Source organism: Podarcis gaigeae (assembly GCF_964106915.1).
Source record: "Podarcis gaigeae genome assembly, chromosome: 7".
Taxonomy (NCBI): Eukaryota; Metazoa; Chordata; class Lepidosauria; order Squamata; family Lacertidae; genus Podarcis; species Podarcis gaigeae.
In genome coordinates, this window is record NC_139683.1 from 65811402 (window position 1) to 65833716 (window position 22315).

Genomic DNA, 22315 nt, shown 5'->3' on the forward strand with positions numbered 1-22315 from the left:
TCGTTCCCGAATAACAGAGCCTCTGCAGCTGAATTTGAAGCTTTTGGAATTAGAACATTTGTGCAGGAAAACAGGAAAGGAAAGGAAAAAAAAGAAAAGGAGAGAGATCAACAAGAACAACAAGAATAACAAGAATAATAAGAATTGGATAAAGTTGGAAGAGGGAACATTTGGGACATCCAGATTTGAAAGGTTTAAAGAAATAAAATTGGAGTTTTTTACTCCTAATGTATAAAAATCTGGATGGAAAAAATGGGCCTTTTTGAGACAGACTCCTTCCAAGATTGGACATTTGAAATTAAAGATGACTAGTAAAGGACTATGGCTTAAATAATTGTGGGAGCTCCAGGAAGACATCAGATGTTGATAAATTTTGGGAACGCAACCGGGAAAAGGGGGAGGGAAATTTGGAATCCAAAGGGTGTTAAACTACATTTTATTTCATTATATTTTAATTTGCAATGTATGTTAAAGGGGGGAACGCGTGGAAGGGAATAGGTCGATTTTAGGAGATGGGAAAATATTTTTAAATTGGGTCAATGACAATAAGTTCAAAATTTGGGATAAGAAATTGCTGAATTTATAAGTAAGAATTGGAATACAAGAGGGGGAGGGGAGGGGAAGTCCTGGAAAGATGTTATGGAAAACAAGATTTTAAATTTGGATTTTTTTTTATTATTATTTTGTTGTAATTGGAAACTCTTAATAAATATTATTTTAAAAAAAATATCTTACATAATGCAATCACTAAAGCTTCTTCTGTCGACATTCTTAAGTGGTCCAAGGTCAATCCCTGATTCTCACAGTTTCTTATCTTGCAGCTGGAGATTCCCCCAGCTCAACTCCTGTAACAGTTTCAAAGGCTCCCTCTAGAGGAAAACTGTTTCTATTTGTATCAATCCTTTTAAACACAGTTCAAGCAATAAAGTTAGTTTCAATTTTCAGTTACTTTTCCTCCTTTTTAAGCGCAGAAGGAGACAATGGAAACAATATATTTCTCTTATTTAACTAGCTGTCAACATACGTTCTATTCACAGTCAATGAACTTTCTCAAAAACGTCAATCTTACTAGCAGTCCGTTTCCAGGTTCAGAGCGGTGGTAATTTGATTTTCATCACTCTCTCCTGCAGGCTTACTAGGTCCAAAATTTTCCCCCTCTTCTCCTGCTTCCAAGGGGGGTTTAATGATTTTAACCGATGGAAATTTAATCCTTTACGAAAGGTTTTCCAAGACTTTAGCTTGCAGCGTCTTTGCTTCAATCTATTTACAAAAGAGACTGTTTGAAACCTTCCCGTTTTGGTGCCAAATTAAGATGTTTAAAGATCCAATTTTCCGTTCTACTCATGGGTAGTTGTTTAAAGTCCAATTGTCCACAGGAAAAAGTCAGCGCTCTCTGGCAACAGCAATGCGGCTTCACTCCGTGAAAGAAGCAGTCAATTTGAAGCACCGTGCCGCTCACCCCACGTCACTCTGGATCCCCGAAACCGGGTTTCCCCACGAGTAGGGGAGGCGCAAAAGGTGCCAGCCGAATCCTACGTCCACAGGCTTCTCCCGCCTGTGGTTTTTAGTGGGTCTCTGCCTTCGCCGTGGCGGCCAGACCCTGATTTCCACGGAGCGGATTCCTCCCGATCAGAGGAATTCCGCCATTGCCGGAGGTGCTAACCCAGAAGTCTCCCAGCAGCCAAGGTCTTTTCAACGCCTTTCTGCCTGTTTGCCAAAGTCTTTCCTCTTGCTTCTATGCATGCACTTTTCCCATCCCATGTCTGATTTTCCTTGCTCCACTAGATTCCTTGTCAAAATTCCAAAAGCCTGCATAATCTGAAATGCTTCGAAGAACAAGCAGGCCTTGTGAAAGTTTGCTTCAATCAAGATAATCTGTACAGTTGCAACTTTTGCAACATCGTAAGTTACTTCATCACAAGAATGGTGTCAAGCACATGAAGAGAAGGTGCCTGAGCTTCGCTTTCATTCCTCAAAATCGGATTATGGCCTTATCTTTGTAGAGTTCAGAACTAGTATTTCCTGGCACATATTAACATGGCGGTTGCAATCAGCTAGCTTTGCAATCGCTCCTGCAATCGTTCTGGCACTAATCTTACTCTTAACTTCCATAGTCTTTTAAAAACTAATTTTCTTTTCTTTCTTTTTTAAAAATAATTTTTATTAACAGGCCAATCACATCACATTATCCAAATCACATTAGTTCCAAATTATACAGCCAAATTTTAAATTTTGTTGGGGGTACCCATACATCAAGCTCCGCACGAGTCCAAAACTCCGAACGAGTCCAAACATCACTTATATTACTGCTTTAATTAGACAGTTATATCCAGTTCAATCCAGATAGACCTTTATATTCCTTTCTTTGCAATCTCTGATAATTTTCACAAGCAGATTGAAAACAGGCATCCTCTGTGTGGGTTTTGTACTCTCCAAAGATCATATCGCTCAGGGACAGCCTCTGTTCAACGCTTCCATAAAAATAAAAATAAAAAAATCTTCGGTCTGTCCTTTACTTTTCTCAGGCTTGCCAAATAAATCAAATGAATCAGGAGGCTCTGTCAGGTTCCAACATTCCTTTTCTTTCGAATGATCCTGATTCTCCTCCCCCTGTCCTTCTTTCCCCGACAAGCCTGTCTTGGCGAGACGCCATTTTCAGCAGTCCTCTCTCCTGTTATAATCCATCCCACACAGTTCTTAAATTCCTGCTTGTGATTAGTAAAAATGCAACGATCTTATTTCTATCTGGGGTGAAGGATTATTAATATCACATCGTGCAAAGAAAAAAAAAAGAGTTTTTTCCTCACCCCCCCCCTTCATTCCAAACATACAGTCTCCTAGTGGTGATTCATCAGAAGATTTACTTATCCATCCGTCACTCCCGGTCATAGAGATCCATTAATCAGCAATCTTATCTCTCGAACATTACTTGATGTATGTGCTTCAGCTTCATTCCAATCGTATGTTTCCAATTATAATTCCGAGCTGAAGCAATCAGCACGCGCTAATTGGAATCGGCGTCAGGAAGATCTGACTTCACCCAGGGCTCGTGCCAAGTGTTCGGCACCCCCATCTCTCAGATCAGGGGGTGCATTGTGAACACCGCTGGCAAGGCAGCGCCCCCCGTCTCCTGGGGGTGTAGGAAGACTGCATACTTCCCATAGCAGCCCCTTAATTACCTCGTATGGGTGAGAGAGATGTTATTGTCGGCCATCTTCCAACACGCCACCTGGTGGCCCCAAAAACTAATTTTCTAGTAAGGAGCAACCATTGAGAAAAATATGAAAAAAACCACTATGTTTATATTATATTTCTAACTGATAAATAAAAGATAACTGTTACATAAAGAGGGGTGGAATGATGCGGTCCTGTGCATGCCTTCTCAGAAGTAAACCCCATTGGATTTAATGGAACTTACTCCCAGGTAAGTGGGAATTGGATTGCACCCTAAGGCCCTATGGGTGCAATTCCATACTCACTTTCCAGTGAATGAGCCTTACTGAAATCAATGGCACTTGTCGATGCACTGCATTGTAAATCAAAAAAAGATCATATGTCCCAATAACAAAAGCAAAGAAACATCCATGAAAACTTTCCTGCCGTTTCAGATTAAAGAAGAAAAGGTACACTCAAGCAATGTAACAAAAATGGATCAGTGATCCCTACATGCCCATAACACCTTAATAAATGTGTATCAGAGAATATGTATTGCTTCAGTATTATTTTTGTTACAGGACTCCCTGAAAATACATTCACAGCACAATTCTGTGCATGCACACTCAGAAGTAAAGTCTACTGTGTTCAGTGGTGTCATTTTTTTTATCGTCTTCTAAAGCAACTCCTCTACTCCGAACTTAAAAATGGAAAGCTGGTGGTCAACAAAAGAGGTTTAAAGACTGTCTCAAAGGCAAATTTTTAAAAATGTAGTATAAAGACCAACAATTGGGAAACACTTGCCTGCGAGCGCTCCAATTGGAGAACAGCCTTCACCAAAGGTGTCATGGGCTTTGAAGACACTCAAACTCAGGACACAGTTCTCTTTCTTCGGATAAGTGAGTCATTCCTCATATACTAAGCTGGAGTCTGTAGGATGCCTGTAAATTATTTTATGATTACTTGCTTAATAGGGCAAGTTGACACACACGATTTTTTGGGTCATATGCTTGCTCTTTTATATAATCATACATTTGCATTGTGGGCATATTTTATGTAACGTGGATAAATCTTACAATGCGTAATTTTCTCCTAAGACACATGAACAGATTAAAAGGGTACAAATGATATTTTATGATCTGCAAGTTGGTGGCTGTGGTGGGGGTAGTGGTGGGACAAAAGACTAGACATGGAAGTGTCCTATTTCTGTTCAGATAAGATTAAGAAGAAGTAGATTTTTCAGCCCAAAGTCCTGCTGGTTTTTTTATCCTGGAACCCGTCCCAAATTGACCAAAATCATATAGGATCTGGTGAAGCCCAACAATTTGCAAGACCCCATAATGTTGACATGTCTTGCATAGAGAAAGGTGTGTCACCTTTTTGCACACATGGCACAACCTGTCTCATTGGCTTGGGCTCCAGTGCTGATGAAACTCACTTGAATGCTGCATGGGCAGCAGGTTTCTGCATATGTGCAATATGGCCTACAACAAAGGAGAGTGATTTATTGACATTGCAGTTTGTGCTGAGCATGTATCAGCCTGGCACAGTGGCAGGGTTCTGCTAGGCCCACACAGAAGGCACCTCTGCTTGCATAATGCAGTCCATATTTTAATAAAAACATAAAAATACAAAAGCAAAATCCCAGCTCACTCACTTTCCCCCTCCAGGATGGATCAATGTAGTTAAGTTTGCTAAAATCCAATCTGTGATTTGGTAGTTGCCATTCTTCAGGGTTATCAGTAAAGTATATTATAAAAGGATGCCATCTTTCAACAAAATCATCATTTGTATTATTCAATGCATGTAATCTCTTTGTTAATTTTTCTGATACAGCAATTGACCATACATTTTGTTTCCAACAATAGATACACAGATGTTCCAATCCGTTCCAATTCTGTGTCACTGGTAGGCGTGCTGCCACTAAAAAAAAAGTAAATATTTCTTTATTTTATAGTCAGATTGCCCTTCTTTAAAAATAGTTAACAATCCCAGACTTAGGGTACATTCCTAAGTTTGACCCATACTGAATGTCTAAATGGTACACTAAATGTCATCATCAATGCATGATTTTGGAGTTGGAAATGGACTAAATAGTATGGCATATGTTAAAATACTATTACCAGAGTCAGCTACTGAGGGAATACTTAACCATTTTCAACACTGCTATATACTCTGGGTGAGCCTTACCAATTACGGCCAAACCTTGGTTCCCAAATGGCTCCATTTTCAAACATTTTGGCTCCCAAATGCTGAAAACCTGGAAGTAAATGCTCCATTTTTCAAATGTTTTTCGGAAGCCGAATGTCTGACGCAGCTTCTTCCTCTTGAGTGCAGAAAGCTCTTGCAACCAATCGGAAGCCGCTGTCTCGGTTGTCGAACATAATCTGTTCCAGAAGCCCATTCGGCTTTCGAAACGTCTGTCAACAAAGGTATGGGCAAACCTGGTACAGATCGCCTGCCCCCTTTCCCCTTTGTTTTGATAGATTGGGGGAGTTGCAGGTGAGCGGCCGTTGCCCAGGAGGGGGCAAGGCACATGGTTACTCTGCCAGGCAAGGTGCAAAGCCCTTCTTTTGTACCCTGCAAAACATAAATGTGCAGGGGGTTTTTTTAAAAAAACTGGGCAACGGCCAGCCGGTCGGGACTCCCAAGCCTCCCCTGATCTGTCAAAAGGGAGAAGGGGGCAGGAAATCAGGAAAGGCTTGGGAGTCACGGGCAGGTGGCATGCCATTGCCCAGTTTTTTAAAAACTAACATTTACATTTCACAGGGTGCAAAGGAAGGGCTTTGCGCCTTGATACAATATGCATGTGTGCTTGGGCCCAGGGTCTTTTGCCTCACCATCCCCACTACTGACTCCCTGTTACTACTCAGCTTAAAAAAAAAAAAAAAGATGAGTCCCCGGATTCATTGAAAAAAATCTGGTAACCATATGCTAATTGCAGCACAATTTGAGACCGTTGGATTAAAATTTACCAACCTCCTTTACAATGCACTGTAAAAGAGTTGCTAAATTGTAACTCACTGTTGTGTTGTAATTATTGCAATACTTTATGACTAATTTTGTATACTGTTGCATGGAGTGTCTTTAAGGAGCTCCCAGCGTTTCCCTTCTAGTTAAATCAAGTCATAGGAGGAAACTGTATTAGGTATTTATTTGGCTAGACAGTCATGTGGAAATTTTCCTCTATTATATTGGAGGTTATGCTCTTAAAAATAATTTGGTGGCTGATCTGTTACAACACACAAAGACAAACCCAAGCAAAGCTTTCTTGTAAAAATTTGTGTCAAACCACTCACCTTTTCTGTATATTTTTACTGTTTGAATGCTTGCCTTCACTAGTATGATAACACAGCCAGATCAGATAGGCTATAGGATGAGGTGATGTTGCACTCCCAAGATGGCTGACTAGATGGGATCACCAGTATGAATCATCTAGGAAGGAGGAAGAAACACAGGCAGGAAAGAATTCATACAGAATGTGACACCAGGGAGGAAAACGGTAGAAAAACAAAAACAAACCAAAAGCATAGAAATAGCTAAACATCCCTGTATTAAGGGCTTTCATGGAAAATGCTCACTGCCACAGAATCACCTCAAAGCAGAAATTTGTGAATATTCTCAGCAGCACTAATGTAGATTTTATTGCTACAACAACTCTGTAAAATAGGTCATTGTTCTTTCACAGTTGGGATGATCTGCAGGAGACCGTTTAATAAGCTGAGGAGAGCTTTGATCAGGAAATTTCACATTCTCACTATGGGATCATAACAACTCTCAACTTAACTTTGCAAATTTAGGCAAGAGGCTTATTCATGTGATCAGCACTATCGCTGGTCCTATGCTGCTCCTGGTAGCATCCAGATCCTCTGCCCATGTGAGTGATGCTGCCTAAATTTGAAATTGGCTGATTTGTAAGTTGAACCTGTTAGGTTGAAAATGCCCCAATGTGCACTGAACCCAGTTTTCTGTCTGATGAACTTTAATATTTTAATAATTCAGGCCAAGTTTGATTATGAGTTAATTTCTAGCTTCTGCGTGTGGGCAATGTACATGACTAAACATCCAAATTCTGCCATCTTTGTGCATGCTCAGATGTTGACCCAAGAATGATTTTCCTCTAACCCCTTTGTTAGCTGTCAGGAGTCCAGGTTCCTGGCTTGATAACACAGTAAGCGTAGGGAATTTAAAAGGAGGATTTATTGCAAAAACAAACAGATAGCTCCGGATGGCTCTAAGAAAGCTGCCAACATTATCTTTCAAGATGACCCCTCTGAAGACTTCTCCCCGTTCCTACAGAAGATATTGAACCGTCACCCCTTACATCTCTTGTTTTGCTTCCTGTCCAGCAGCCCTCCCATTCGACAACTCTTCAGGTTTATTGGATCAGCTCCAACCTCTTCCTGTTCCGAAAGACTGTCTCTGTGTCTGTCCACACCTGTTTGAGCTTCCTGAGAGCATTGGCTGTGTTCCAGCCCACTCTCAGTTGTTCCCTTGGCAACAGGCTGTCCAAGGTCAGAGGGAGTCAGCTCTGGCCTCTGCTCAGCCTGAGTCAAATTTAAACCTCTCTCTTCCTGCCTGTATTCTCCAGCTGGCTGCAAAGTTCCACTTGGAGCTGGCTCATTCCTGACGTTAGTCTTGAGGAAACCAATAAATTTTAAAACTTGAGGGGGGGCCACTAGGGGCGCATTGGAAGATGGCCGACAATAACATCTCTCCGACCCACACAAGGTAATTAAGAGGCTGTGATGGGAGTATGCAGCCTCCCACCCACCCCCAAGCAAGTGGGGGGGCTGCCCTTGCCTGCTGTGCCCTATACCACCCCCAAACTCGAGGGGGTGGGGGCACTAGGCAGAAAGCCCTTGTGTGGACTTCGGCTCTCCTGGACGCTGTCTCTACTCGCGCCTCTAGCTGCAGCAACTTCAAAAGAAACAATTAGGAGGAAGCAAATGCACATATTTCAAGGAAGAATGGGGAGTAAAGACTGCTAACTGAAGAGATCTCTGAGAAACAAGACGGGTCGGATAAACAGGAATAAATCATGAGAAGACACACCAAGGCTCGGTATGTCGGCAACGGGACTGGATGGGGGGGGGAACTTTCCTTTCTTTTCTCTATGTGATTAACCAAGAATCCCCCCCCCACACACACACAAGTCAGAAATGCCACTTAAATGTCCTAAGCTGATGATTTAAGACTGTGTGGAGATAATTTCTAACTAAAAGCAGGTTTTAAGGAGACCATGGAAAGTATAAGAGCTTTGGGATGACGCAGTAAAAAACAGCGTTGCCATTCTGGCAAGTTCTGTCGAATGACTTACGTCTGGGAGGAGGAATGGTCTGTTTTCATATTGCGGGCAAGCCTCCTCAGAGGACTAAAAAAGGCGACAGATTTGTGAAGATTAATGATGGAAAGAGTGCTTTTATTTATGGAAGTGATGATATATGGAAACCATCTTGATATGGTGATTGGACGAACGGAAAAATTCACACAGGATTACAACTGGTGTTTACCTGCTTAAGGAGGTTATCAGAAGAGATCACAAAGAAAAATATATGAATAAGATGAGATGTGGGAAGATAGGACTGGATAGAATTATGAACATTATTTGGACAGATTTGTGGATATTAATGCAGCAGCAAGAAGATGATTGGAATCCCCTTCAGAAATTGAAATATGGGTACCCCCAACAAAAAATTTAAAATTCGGCTTTGTAATTCGGAATTTATGTGATGTGATGTGATGTGATGTGATTTGATTGGTCGGTTAATAAAAATTATTTTTTTAAAAAAAATATATTTAAAACTTGAAATCCTTCAAGATGACCCCCGTAATCCCTTCCAACTCTACGATTCAATTTCTTCAAATAGGCACAGGACATGTGAAAACAGCTAAAGGAAGGAATGGAGTAGCACATGACATTATGATGCATTGCATCATTATGCCACACTAGGCACAACATGTTCCAAAGACGCACTTTGCTGATGCACAAACATGGTATATGCTCTATATTTTGATGAGGTAATTGGTGAGCTAGCCTATCAGTAGTGATTGGACCAGATTCCAACCAGTATGTTGCCCCATCCTACCTATGTGGAGAGAAAAGATGGACATTACCATGAACAGCATGAAGACAACAACAGAGGCAGAGGCAAACAAATGTTGCAAAGAAAAATACATCTTTAGTAACCCCCCCATTTCCTAACATGGTAACAAACTGGAATCAAAATAGCCGGGGGGCAGGGTGAGAATGTCTCATAAAAGGCAGCCTTGTTGACTGAGACCATTTTTTGGTTAAAACTTTAGTTGTTCAATCTCCCAAAAATTAACACCAGAAGTCTTTTTTAAAAGAAAAGGGGGTTTGGGCTAGAGTCAGGAAATATGCACGTTTAGGAAAGCCAGCTTCTCCTGCTTACTTCAGTGATGATGATCTAATATTGCATTTTTATGTTGTGAACCTCCCTGAGATCTGCGGGTGAAGGACGGTCTGCAAATTGAATAAATAATTAAAATAATCATGTGCTTTTTGCCATGTAAACTAAGGGGGGAAATAGGCTGGGGGGAAATGGGTGGGAAAGCTGCTTTTGTTTTTCTTTAATTACCAGGTCAGTGAGGAAGGCCAATGAAATCAAGTGGATTCTTAAAGCATTCTACACTTGGTGCAGAATGTTGCAGTGAGATTTCTCAGTGGTTTGTCCCCCCTCACACATATTACACTGCTCCTAAAAGAGCTGCACTGGCTGCTCATAAACAGCTGGGCCAAGTCCAAGGGTCTGGTTATGAAGCTGTAAAGCCATGAACTACTTGGCACCAGCATCCCTGCAGGTTGCGCCACAATCTTGGTTAACAGCAACCCAGGCAGGGCCTTGCCTGTAGCGGCCCCTTCCATATGGAATCACCTCCCCTTGTTGCTCTGACAGGTGCCAGTGCTGATGATGTTTTGGCACTTGATCAAACCTATCCATTCTGAAGGAAATCAACCCTCACTGGAAGGGCAGATCCTGAAGCTGAGGCCACCTCATGAGAAGAGAAGACTCTGGGGAAAACTCTGATGTTGGGAACGATTGAGGGCACAAGGAGAAGGGGACGACAGAGGATGAGATGGTTGGACAGTGTTATAGCAGCAACCAACATTAATTTGATGAAACTGTGGGAGGCAGTGGAAGACAGGAGTGCCTGGCGTGCTCTGGTCCATGGGGTCACGAGGAGTCGAACACGACTAAACAACTAAACAACAACAAACATACCTGTACATTCAAACATTTTCTGGAGTTTAATGTTGGGAATTAAAGAAGGGTTTAGTTGTATTATCTGTTGTGTTTTATTCATTAAAGGGTTTAAAGAAGGGTTTACTTGTATTATCTGTTGTGTTTTATTTATATTGCTGTGAATCTGCTGTTTGGTTGTTTTATCGTTTTAATGTGTATAGCATCTTGTAATGCTATACAGCCTATAAAGAAATAAAGATGTGTGTGTGTGTGTGTGTGTGTGTGTGTGAAATGCCAGTTGAACTTATCTGCTCCTCATTTTCTTTCTGAATAAGTTTTATCTTTATTAATCCTAGCTGAGAAGCTATCTGTCAGTCACAAAGATTTATTATTTAACATAATCCTGCAAATGCATACTCTAAAAGTCATGAACGTAAAGCAATTATAGTGTCAAGTCAGCTGTAATATTCTTTTTAAACCTCTAATATTTGACATTTGTCAGAATAAAGAGGCGCTGACTGGAAACATCAAGTACTGCAATGGTCTTCTTCAAAGTTATTTACAAGAGGGCTAGAAATTTAAGAGTCAGAAATGTATTACTATTTTCCCACAGACTACCGCTGAAACAAATGGCATAGCTTAGGTTGAATACATACCGGTAAATGAAAAATGGTTGCAGTAGCTCAGATCTGAATGCTTTGATGCTACCAGACTTTTCTTATATTAAGCTTTCAAATGTAATAGTTAAGGAAATCAAGAAAGGTGGTGGAATGAAGCAGCCTAACGACTGTGCTAAAAACAGTGTATTGAATAAATGTGTATGATTGATTAAAGAAATATAAGGCAACCAAGGGAATGATGTAAAAATGGGGGGGGGGGGAGTATAAAATATTTCCACATCCAAAATATTCCTGTTACTCTGTTCCACATGTGACTATGAATAACAGACTAAATCTGTTTCAATAATCACTTTGTTGTACCAAGGAAATGTAGTTAAGGGAAGGGTCTAAAAGGATCTCACCCTCACTAAATTTTTAGAATGATTGATGAGGTATGAAATCCAAGCAACTGATTTTAATTTGAACAAACTCCTTGGATATGTGCTTTCTGAATGATAAGATCTGATTAGTTCCCAACAGCAACAACATTTTGGTTTGGAATTGTAGCATCCGGGCTCTGATCCTTGGGACATGGCTGGGGCAACCCAGTCAAATGAGAGGGGTATTATTATTATTATTAGTATTATTAGTATTAGTGAAGTGGTGCAGTTTAAGAAGAAGGCAATGCTAACATCTGGCAAACATTAGTGTGACCCTATAGGGAGACACAGATAATTTACAATGGGATTCTAGTCTCTTTCAGAAAAAATATATCTTCTTTCTTCATAGAATGAATTAAAACTAATTACAGCCAATTCAATCTGTCGTCGTCGTCATCATCAATTGATTCTCCCATGCCCTAGAGTATCTCTTAATGCATTACACTTTTAAAGTGTACCAGATAAGTTTCCTGCTGTGTGCGCGCCTAAAAAGCAAGGTGTGGCTATAACAAACATTTTGAAAATATTTGTATCACACAGGTATGCTCCTCAAAGAACCAGGATTGGTTGTGGTTTCATATTTGATGTACATTCAGAGATAAACCTGGGTTTGCTGCAGTGTCCTCTGTGAAATGGCCCTTTGAGGCATTTTTGCATCCCTCCTTTTAGTCCCATTTCACATCTTCTAACAAGATGTGTCTGTGAGCAAAAGGGACAACAAGGTTGCCATGCTGAGAAAAGCATTGTGTGCTCTGGCCTACCATAGCAAAGTTTTGTGAAAACTGCCTGCACCCTTTAACTTCACTTTACTTTTACAGGTAGCGCTTTCGAAATCTATCAAAATGACACAGATCGATGAGGACTGAAGCATGTGCCTCTTCCCATCGTTACAAGACTAAAATCCAAATTCTTTACCTGTAAAATCTTGATTTCAGCTCATAGTCAAAACACCTTCCCTTAATGTTAATCTAACTCACACATACTGTAAAGGCAATGAGTATATAGAAGCAGATCTGCATTGCCCATTGTTTGAATTCTTTTGGCTCATTTAGTTGTGGGCAAGTTTGGTTATTTAACAAAGTTTTCAACATTCCCCTCCAAGTAGATGGGCATGTTTCAGGACAACCCACACCCCTTCAGTTAACCGCCCTCACATTCTTAGACTAGCTGTCATACTAAAAGCAAAACAAACACAGTCTCCGAATCAAGAGCAATCTTATAAACTGACTGTGGGTCACTAGCAATTAAATGCTTGGCATTTCAAATACGTAACAAAGATTTCAGGGTGGCTTACATTGTGGTGTTGGGTGTCAGGAGCTCTGAGTATGTTTCTACTGCCATTGTTTTGCTTAATGAAAAAGAAACATAGTTCAGCTTTATAAATATCCAGTGTCAGCAGTGGAAAACCTTATTCACCCACATTCCCTTCTAGACAATATTTCAGGGGCCAGTGGTGAGGGAGACCAGAGGCAAAATGGATGAAGCTCCTCATCACTTCTCTATGGGTTTGAGCCTGGGTTAGCATCATAGAATCATAGAGTTGGAAGGGACCGTGAGGGTCAAACCCACAACCATGAGATTAAGAGTCTCGTGCTCTACCAACTGAGCTATGAGGTATGACCAGGAGCTGGTCCAGAAGACAAGCAATGGATTGTATTTTGGTAGACAATACATGGTCAGGAACAAAGCAAGCAGACAAGAAGGGTAGGAACTCACTAGAGAAAGGCTGAGACCAAAGAACCAATGAGATCTCTTGAGTCTATAGGGCAAATTGAAACACCATTGGCACCTAATAAAACTGCTCCGTCAACAGTGTCCACCTTACATGTTTGCTAACAGGCCTTCTGACCATCTCTACTGGTAGCACCCAACAGGTAACAGACTGAAGGCACCAGCAGCTCTCATTTCTGGCCCCAGTGGCAGAGACAGTAAAGCTGTGGGATCTGGTGGCTTCCTTTTCTGAATCCTGCAGTGTCATATGATTGACCAGAATTAGTCAATGGCTAATTCTTACTTAGTGAAGTGTGTTTGGGGAACTAGAGTAGGCAGAGTGAGAGCATCAGGACAGATGTGAAGAATGTAACACATCTGATCCATTAGATATCTATGCATCTTCATTCCTAAACAGTCATCATTGAAGACAAATACAAGGTGAAAGTAAGAAAACAATTCCAGTTCACAACTTTTCAAGACTAGCAGGAACTGACATCCAAAGGACCCAATCTCCCTTTTCCCCATTGCTAATTCAGAGATCAGTGCAATGTGTGTGTCCCAGTTAGATGACTGACAGCTCAAGCTGGAGACAGCACTACATGATAAACACACATATTACACACCCACCTCTCCTATTAGTGTTGAGCAGTGAAATTAAATTTCAGGATTTCTTGGCTATCAGCTGTTTGCCCATTCAGCTAAGCCATGTCTCATTCTTCTTCATCCTAACATGTGGGGATTGCAAGCTAGGCTGCAAGTTTCCTGAGTTAGAGAGGACTGAGGTCAAGCCCTTAGAAGTATTTCAACATAACTCCTATGGTTTATTTTCTTTTGGAATTGGTTCATCAGCTGTCTTGCTTTTATAGTAGCATGACTTCAAGAATTAAAACCACACCTAGGCAATTGGATGAGAGGCAACATGATCAGCTGCTGCACAAGGTGGGCCCTAATGACAGTTGTTGTTGTTTAGTCGTTTAGTCGTGTCTGACTCTTCGTGACCCCATGGACCAGAGCACGCCAGGCACTCCTGTCTTCCACTGCGTCCCACAGTTTGGTTAAACTCATGCTGGTAGCTTCGAGAAAACTATCCAACCATCTCGTCCTCTGTCGTCCCCTTCTCCTTGTGCCCTCCATCTTTCCCAACATCAGGGTCTTTTCCAGGGAGTCTTCTCTTCTCATGAGGTGACCAAAGTATTGGAGCCTGATTTCCTTAAGAATGGGGCTGATTTCCTTAAGAATGGAGAGGTTTGATCTTCTTGCAGTCCATGGGACTCTCAACAGTCTTCTCCAGCACCATAATTCAAAAGCATCAATTCTTCGGTGACCAGCCTTCTTTATGGTCCAGCTCTCACTTCCATACATCACTACTGGGGAAACCATAGCTTTAACTATACATACCTTTCTTGGCAAGGTGATGTCTCTGTTGGTTTCTGCTTCCTTCACTGTGCAGCGAAGTGCTTGTCACGGGACAATGTTTTGCATTCCACAGTCAAACACTGTTGGGTTTTCCCACGGGAATGGGAGACTGGATGTGACGTACACTGGTTTCCTGTTTTTCACTGTTTCTCTCGGTGTTCTTTGTTTTCGAGGAGAGAGGAGTTGCTTCTCTGCTCTCGCAGAAGCAAGATGCATGCTTGTAATCTCTCAGCATTGAAGTGTAAATAAAGTAAAGTTAAGCATGTGGCATGTACTGCTCATCCTTCCGCTGTGTACAGGAGTCTGCAATTACAACAGTCTCTGCTTTTTAAGACGCTTTTTAAGATGCTGTCTAATGACAATAGACACCAATTAAAAACAAGGAATAGTAAATGGGTAGTTGTGGAAGGGGCTTTAAAACATGCAACCGTTTCTCTAAACATGACTCACAGATTGTACTGTATTATCCAGAAACAACACCTTCATGGGCACAGAAAAGGTTGATCCAGACAAAGGGCAAAGGTCAATGATAAGAAGCGAGACCCCATGACCCAGGTGGCATTGGCAAGTCATCCATGCATTTTGAAGAGTACAAATATGTGACTCATGGTCATTTGAAACCAGGGTTGGCAAACCCTTTACGCCTGAGGGCTGCATTCACTTTGACTACCCCTGACAATAGTGGGTGTAGCAAAATGTGGGTGTGGCCACACACACCCACATCAGCCCCCTCCTGAACTGATTGTGAAGTTTGGTGAGGGGCAGGAGTTATTACCGCCTACTCACTCAGCAAACATATAGGAGGTTTAAACTTCTGTCCTCTCTAGTGCCGTTTCCATTTTACAGCCTTCTTAGTGTCTGCTCCCAGATTTTGGGACTTCCTTCCTAGAGAAGTGAGACTGGCTCCCTCATTGCTTTACTTCCGCTGGCAAGTGAAGACCTTTCTATACCAACAGGCCTTTGGGAAATGGCTGTTTTTTTAAGAAAGGGCTGGTGCTGTGATGTTTTTATGGTTATTGTCTGTGTTAATGGATTTTAATTATATTAGCGTTTAATTACATTTTAATGATGGTCTATTCTATGTTTTAAGCTTGTTTTATTTTATCTGTGTAAGCTGCCTTCAGTCCTGGGCTAGGACTACATAATATAATAGTAATAATAATGGGATATACATAAATATAATAGTAATAGTAATAATAACAACATTTTAACTTTTTTCCCCTTCTTGACTCCACAACCCAAATTGATGAAGTCAAGGAAGGGGGTAGAATTGCTTGGGAAACCAGATTAGGTTTTATATGTTTTCTTTTTTCTTCTAAAATTCACCTCAGCATTCTTCTCAGCTTATTTTTGTATCAAATAGTCACTAGATATTCACTGCATGCAGTGCTGTTTTTCTAGAAAAGCAGGTGTCAGAACACCCTTGTTCGCCTCCCTTGTTCTCTTCTAATGGCAATGGTGCCCACCTGAGAGGTGCTGGAACTGAATTACAGAGAGTTCTGGCTGAACAAAGTCTTGACTGCATGTTTCTAAATGTGTATGGAATATTTTAATATATTTTGACATATATTGTGAATATTTTGATGTCTTCATTTGATATATGATATCATTTTTGTTCCTAATATTTTATGGCGAACAGTACTTGGTGGATAACATTTGATTTCGGCAGTTCAATGGCATTTAGTTCTTGGCAATACTGGCCAGTTTATAAAATTTCATATTTGATACCTGCCAAAAAGGAGCCAGTGAAGATATAGTGGTAAGTGTTTTGTCCTCCTCCTATGCTTCAGGTTGGTTTCTTCATCATTTAAAGCATTATTTGAATATTTACATGCTTAAAAGATCGTTTGGTTCCTTTTAAAAGAAAAATCAATTTCCAAAAAGTTTCGTATTGCACCAATTAAAATGCTAAAAAGTAGTGAACAGCTTTTTCTGCATTTTTTTTAAATAAAAAGAACAGAACCAACTTTTCTAAAGTTTAAACAAAAAACTGCTCCAGATGAGTAGAGAAAGCAGGTGTGTGTGCTGTGTCATTGGGTGCTAGTCAATCCGTGTTGTTTACAACTAGCTTTTTCTGGAAACCGGCAGAGCATGATTCTCTGACGTTCGATCCTGAGAAAAGCATGCACATCTAATTGCAATGCATAGCTAATTGTTGTTTAGTGAGGAGTGTTTGCGGAACCAGAATAGGTCAATTTGGAGGACAAGGAAAGGATTAAAAACCATAATGTACTTGACCTATGAGCTACAAATTCTCATCCCCAGGCATTCACAGCTAAGCATAGTCACACACCTTCTTAAATACATATAATGCACTTCCAGAAGAGAGAAACTCCTGTTAGAAGGTGTGGTTGGTATCCCAAGAACAGGACCAGAGTTACGGTAAATCCAAAGCCTATGGACTGGATGTACAAGTCAGAAAGGGAACATTCTGTAAGTTCAAGGTGTGGATGGATGAGGCTCTTGTATTAGTGACTACAGACGGCAGCCGCAAAGTTATGGAATCAAATGACTCCATGCAATGAATGATCCCTGCGTGCTTGTATTTTTACTTCTTTGGTAAAGAAAATCATGCCTAAGCCTTGGTTTCTATTCAAACAAGAAGCCCAGCACTCATTCCGCATGCTGTCTTACTAACAGTTTAAAGGCAAAAGTATGATACTATATAGTGATTGCAAAGCTGGAATTCTGAAATGTTGTTAGCTCCAGAGATATCCACAATTTCGCTTCTCATGGGTGTTGCTGCAAGTGTTTTAAAAATATCTCCAAACTGGTTCTGTGGTAACTGCGATGCTATCAAAATGAATTTCACCTTAGGGGTTTTTTGCAGAGTAAAAGAAAGAAAGTTTTAGTCTGCACGAATGTGACCTGCAGGAGGATTTTACAAGCAAACAAGCTGAATGGCAGAAAGAAGAAAAGAAAAAGAAAAGAAAAAGCAGGAAGGTGTGAAGATAAGGAAACAAAAACCTCATGACACATTTTTGGGTAGCTCCATTCTTAAGAAGCTCATTGTCAATATTAGCCTTTTAAAGAGAAAAAGAAGAAAAAGCCACCAAGAAAACTTCAATCAGGTGATTTCTTTATGTCAACAATTACAGGTACATCAATTCTGAAAAAGGCAACTTTCCCCCCCAGTGCAAGTATTTACAAGCCTGCCATGGATTTGTTTTTGTAAAGAAAAGTTATATTTACAAATGTGTATTGCCCTGGCACCACAATTGGAATGTACTTACCTGGAAGGTAAAGGTAAAGGTAAAGGGACCCCTGACCATTAAGTCCAATTGCGGATGACTCTGGGGTTGCGGCGCTCATCTCACTTTATTGGCCGAGGGAGTCAGCATACAGCTTCCGGGTCATGTGGCCAGCATGACTAAGCTGCTTCTGGCCAACCAGAGCAGCGCACGGAAATGCCATTTACCTTCCCGCTGGAGTGGTACCTATTTATCTACTTGCACTTTGACGTGCTTTCCAACTGCTAGGTTGGCAGGAGCTGGGGCCGAGCAATGGGAGCTCACCCTGTTGCGGGGATACACAGAGATGGCAAAACTTACCTGAAGAACAAGAGTTCAAGATGAGAGACTTTTTTTTTAACAGAATGGGGATAATTTCTTGAATATATGAAGACCTATTGTAAACAATTTAAAACGTTAGCAGGATTGACATAGGACTCAGCTATACAACTGCAAACAGAATGTTTCAACTGTGTTTTAAGCGCAATGTGCAATGTGACACTAGATGGAGATGGTGAGCCTTGTGGAAAATTCAATGTATTTTTATTTAAAAAACACTTTAAAAAAGCATTTTCCGAACGGTTTTTATATGTGTGTAGATTCCACCATAAACACGAGCAGTAAGAAATAACTTAAAGGATTCCATATTTAAATTCAAGTTTGCCTCATCTTTTACCATTACAGTGGTATCTCGGGTTACAAACACTTCGGGTTACAAACACTTCGGGTTACAAACTCCACTAACCCGGAAGGAGTACCTTGAGTTGCAGACTTTGCCCCAGGATGAGAATGGAAATCACGTGCCGCTGGCGTGGCAGCAGCAGGAGGCCCCATTAGCAAAAGCGCACCTCAGGTTAAGAATGGTTTCGGGTTAAGAACGGATCTCCAGAAGGAATTAAGTTTGTAACCCGAGGTACCACTGTATCTATTTATTAATTAACCATAAATATAATAAATAATTTTACAGGGGATATCATTCCTTTACAGGGGAGGCTAGCTTGCCACTGTCAAACGACAAGGGAGGAATGGCAGTGGGGGTAGAGATTATTGGTGAAGGGTTTTGAGATGCGGTGATGCTCAAACCCCTTCCAATCTATGCCCCATCCTGAGGGACGTGGGTAGGGTGAGCAGGGATTACCCACCTCCCTCTGGCCTTTCTTTTGTGGGGGGATGCCGAAACACACTCACCTGACAGGCAAATGCTGAAAAACGCATGCTTCGCCAATGCAGACAGGCACCTGCCCACTCACCAACAGCACCTGGCAAACACACACCTAATTGCCACAGTGGCAGCCAGTCCACAGCAGACCTTGCGGCAGGCACCAATCACAAACCCAGTTGCCGCAGCAGCCAATTCAAAGCAGCCCTTTCTGCAGCAACCAATCACACACACAATCACTGCTGACAACCTCCTGTTAGCACCTGCAACCAATCGCCTATCCCCCGTCTGCACTATCCATGTATAAGACGAGCTCCGATTTTGAACATTGTTGATGTTGTTGTTTAGTCGTGTCCGACTCTTCGTGACCCCATGGACCAGAGCACACCAGGCACTCCTGTCTTCCACTGCCTCCCGCAGTTTGGTCAAACTCATGCTGGTAGCTTCGAGAACACTGTCCAACCATCTCGTCCTCTGTCGTCCCCTTCTCCTTGTGCCCTCCATCTTTCCCAACATCAGGGTCTTTTCCAGGGAGTCTTCTCTTCTCATGAGGTGACCAAAGTATTGGAGCCTCAGCTTCAGGATCTGTCCTTCCAGTGAGCCCTCAGGGCTGATTTCCTTCAGAATGGAGAGGTTTGATCTTCTTGAAGTCCATGGGACTCTCAAGAGTCTCCTCCAACACCATCAATTCTTCGGCGATCAGCCTTCTTTATGGTCCAGCTCTCACTTCCATACATCACTACTGGGAAAACCATAGCTTTAACTATACGGACCTTTGTTGGCAAGTTGATGTCTCTGCTTTTTAAGATGCTGTCTAGGTTTGTCATTGCTTTTCTCCCAAGAAGCAGGCGTCTTTTAATTTCATGACTGCTGTCACCATCTGCAGTGATCATGGAGCCCAAGAAAGTAAAATATCTCACTGCCTCCATTTCTTCCCCTTCTATTTGCCAGGAGGTGATGGGCCCAGCAGCCATGATCTTCGTTTTTTTGATATTGAGCTTCAGACCATATTTTGCGCTCTCCTCTTTCACCCTCATTAAAAGGTTCTTTAATTCCTCCTCACTTTCTGCCATCAAGGTTGTGTTATCTGCATATCTGAGGTTGTTGATATTTCTTCCAGCAATTTTAATTCCAGCTTGGGATTCATCCAGCCCAGCCTTTCGCATGATGAATTCTGCATATAAGTTAAACAAGCAGGGAGACAATATACAGCCTTGTAGTACTCCTTTTCCAATTTTGAAACAATCAGTTGTTCCATATGGAGTTCTAACTTTTGAACATTATTTTACAGTTCAAAAAACAACAACCTCGTCTTATACATGGAAAAGTACGGTAACTTATGGGAAGTATAAAGGATAAACTTGTAAATAGGTTTGAATGCAATAAGAATATGATATAAAATAAGAAATGCAGGGAAGGCGGGGGGGGGAGGTCACAGAAAATGTAGGTGAAATTTGTTTAGACTTAATTTCTATTGAAACGTAAAATGCAAAAATAATAATAATAATAAAAAGGATTGAGCAATGTGATTTTACGGGATATGTTGTTTGACCTACATTTCCTGGAAGAAGAAACAGAGATTCAGAAGATAGAGGAAGGTAACAATATGATGGTTTGAAATCAAGATCCATGGATATGCTGTTGATTACCAGTGGGCGTTTCCCAGCACTGCTCTTGATCCATGCTGTTCTGAGCCTACGTATAATACCTGGAGGAACAAGTGGGATTTTTATGTCGGACAAGCGATGGGTGGGGTGGGGTCTGTGAACATATGAGTTCATTAAAATTCCACAATGAGTTGCAGGGTAAATGCGTGGGCCTAAATATGCAGGGCTTTTGACAGGTAAATACTCGAATCCTTGATGCAAGATCAAACGGGTTTTTACCTGCCTTTCAGCCAAATATATTCGTCAAGTACTTAACGCCCACCTACGAAAGCACTTGCAACTACATGAGCCTATTGCAAGCTGATCTGCACAGGCACAGAGGGTAGGTTTCAGAGGGACAATCTGTTTTTCTTCACTTGGAACTTCTCACATGTGTATGGGTGTGTGAGTGTTTATTTTTTTAAACTAATTTTGGTCTGGGTTTTTTTGGTTATGCTTTGTTTTTTGTTGCTGTTTTTTTTAATAAAAAAAAACATTCTTGAGCGTCTTGACATTCCCTTTCAGCGCCATTTAGACATCTCTTGATGCCACCCATTTTAATTGCAGGTTTCAAAATATTATCACCTGCAACGCTCTGTGTTTTTTGCCTGTTTTACAAACTCTCCTGGCCGCAAGACTTCACTGAGATGATCAGGGAGACCTATGGAACAGATAAACAACCCTTTAATAATCCAACAGGGCTGCCCTTCTCCTTGTATCATGGAGCAAAAATTTCATGAAAGTGTCTATATCAGCCTTTCTCAACCTGTGGGTCCCCAGATGTTGTTGAACTACAACTCCCATCACCCCTAGCTAGCAAGGCCAGAGCTCAGGGATGATGGGAGTTGTAGTCCAACAACATCTGGGGACCCACAGGTTGAGAACTGCTGGTCTATATCACAGTAGAAGAGGATGTCGATACTGCAGCAGTAGATGATAAATTTATCTTGCAAGATCATTTTCATCTAGCTTGAAGCTCCTCAAACACATCTTTGGAATTAGGTTGATTGTAACCATTGGCAGTTGTTTCTGTGTAAGTGGGTGGATACTACAGGGATTACTTTCCTGAAAAACTTGCCTTCCTAGGAAGCTGTTTTATGCTGACTCAGCCTATTGATCCACTCTAGCTCAGATTCCTGTATTGCAGGGGTTGGACTAGATGACCCCCGGGTCCCTTCCAACTTTACAGTTCTATGATTACCTACGTCATGGCCAATATTCCTTGTCCCTTCATTCTTTGAATCTTGCTGGACCAGGAAATCCCCTTGCAGGAACACCACTTTATTTCCAGTTTGTTGAGGCTCCTGGAAGTAAAACAGATAGCATGATGGTGATAACGTGTCTTCTTGTTAGGAAGGCTCCCTTGTTCAGTAAGAAGACCTGAACTAGCCAAGCCACGTTACCAAAAGCAGGACAGCCTTGACAGGTGAGATCACCTGAATATGAGGTTAAACCCCACCTAGCAAAGGAAAGGTCAACCTGGGACATGTATGAAAGTTGGTTCTTCAAGGAATATAGCTGAGTTGTCCTGTATTAATCTGGCCATCTATTTTTATACATAAGTAAGTGTGTGCATTTTGGTAAGCTTTGCTATTTATTTATTTTTAAAATAATTTTTATTAAGTACAAATTAGAAAACATACATATTTACAACAAAAGAAAATACAAAGGAAAAAGAAAATACATATAACCAAGGAAATAAATTAGAGAATACTTTGCCTCTTTTCATATTTACAGTTATTTATACCTCT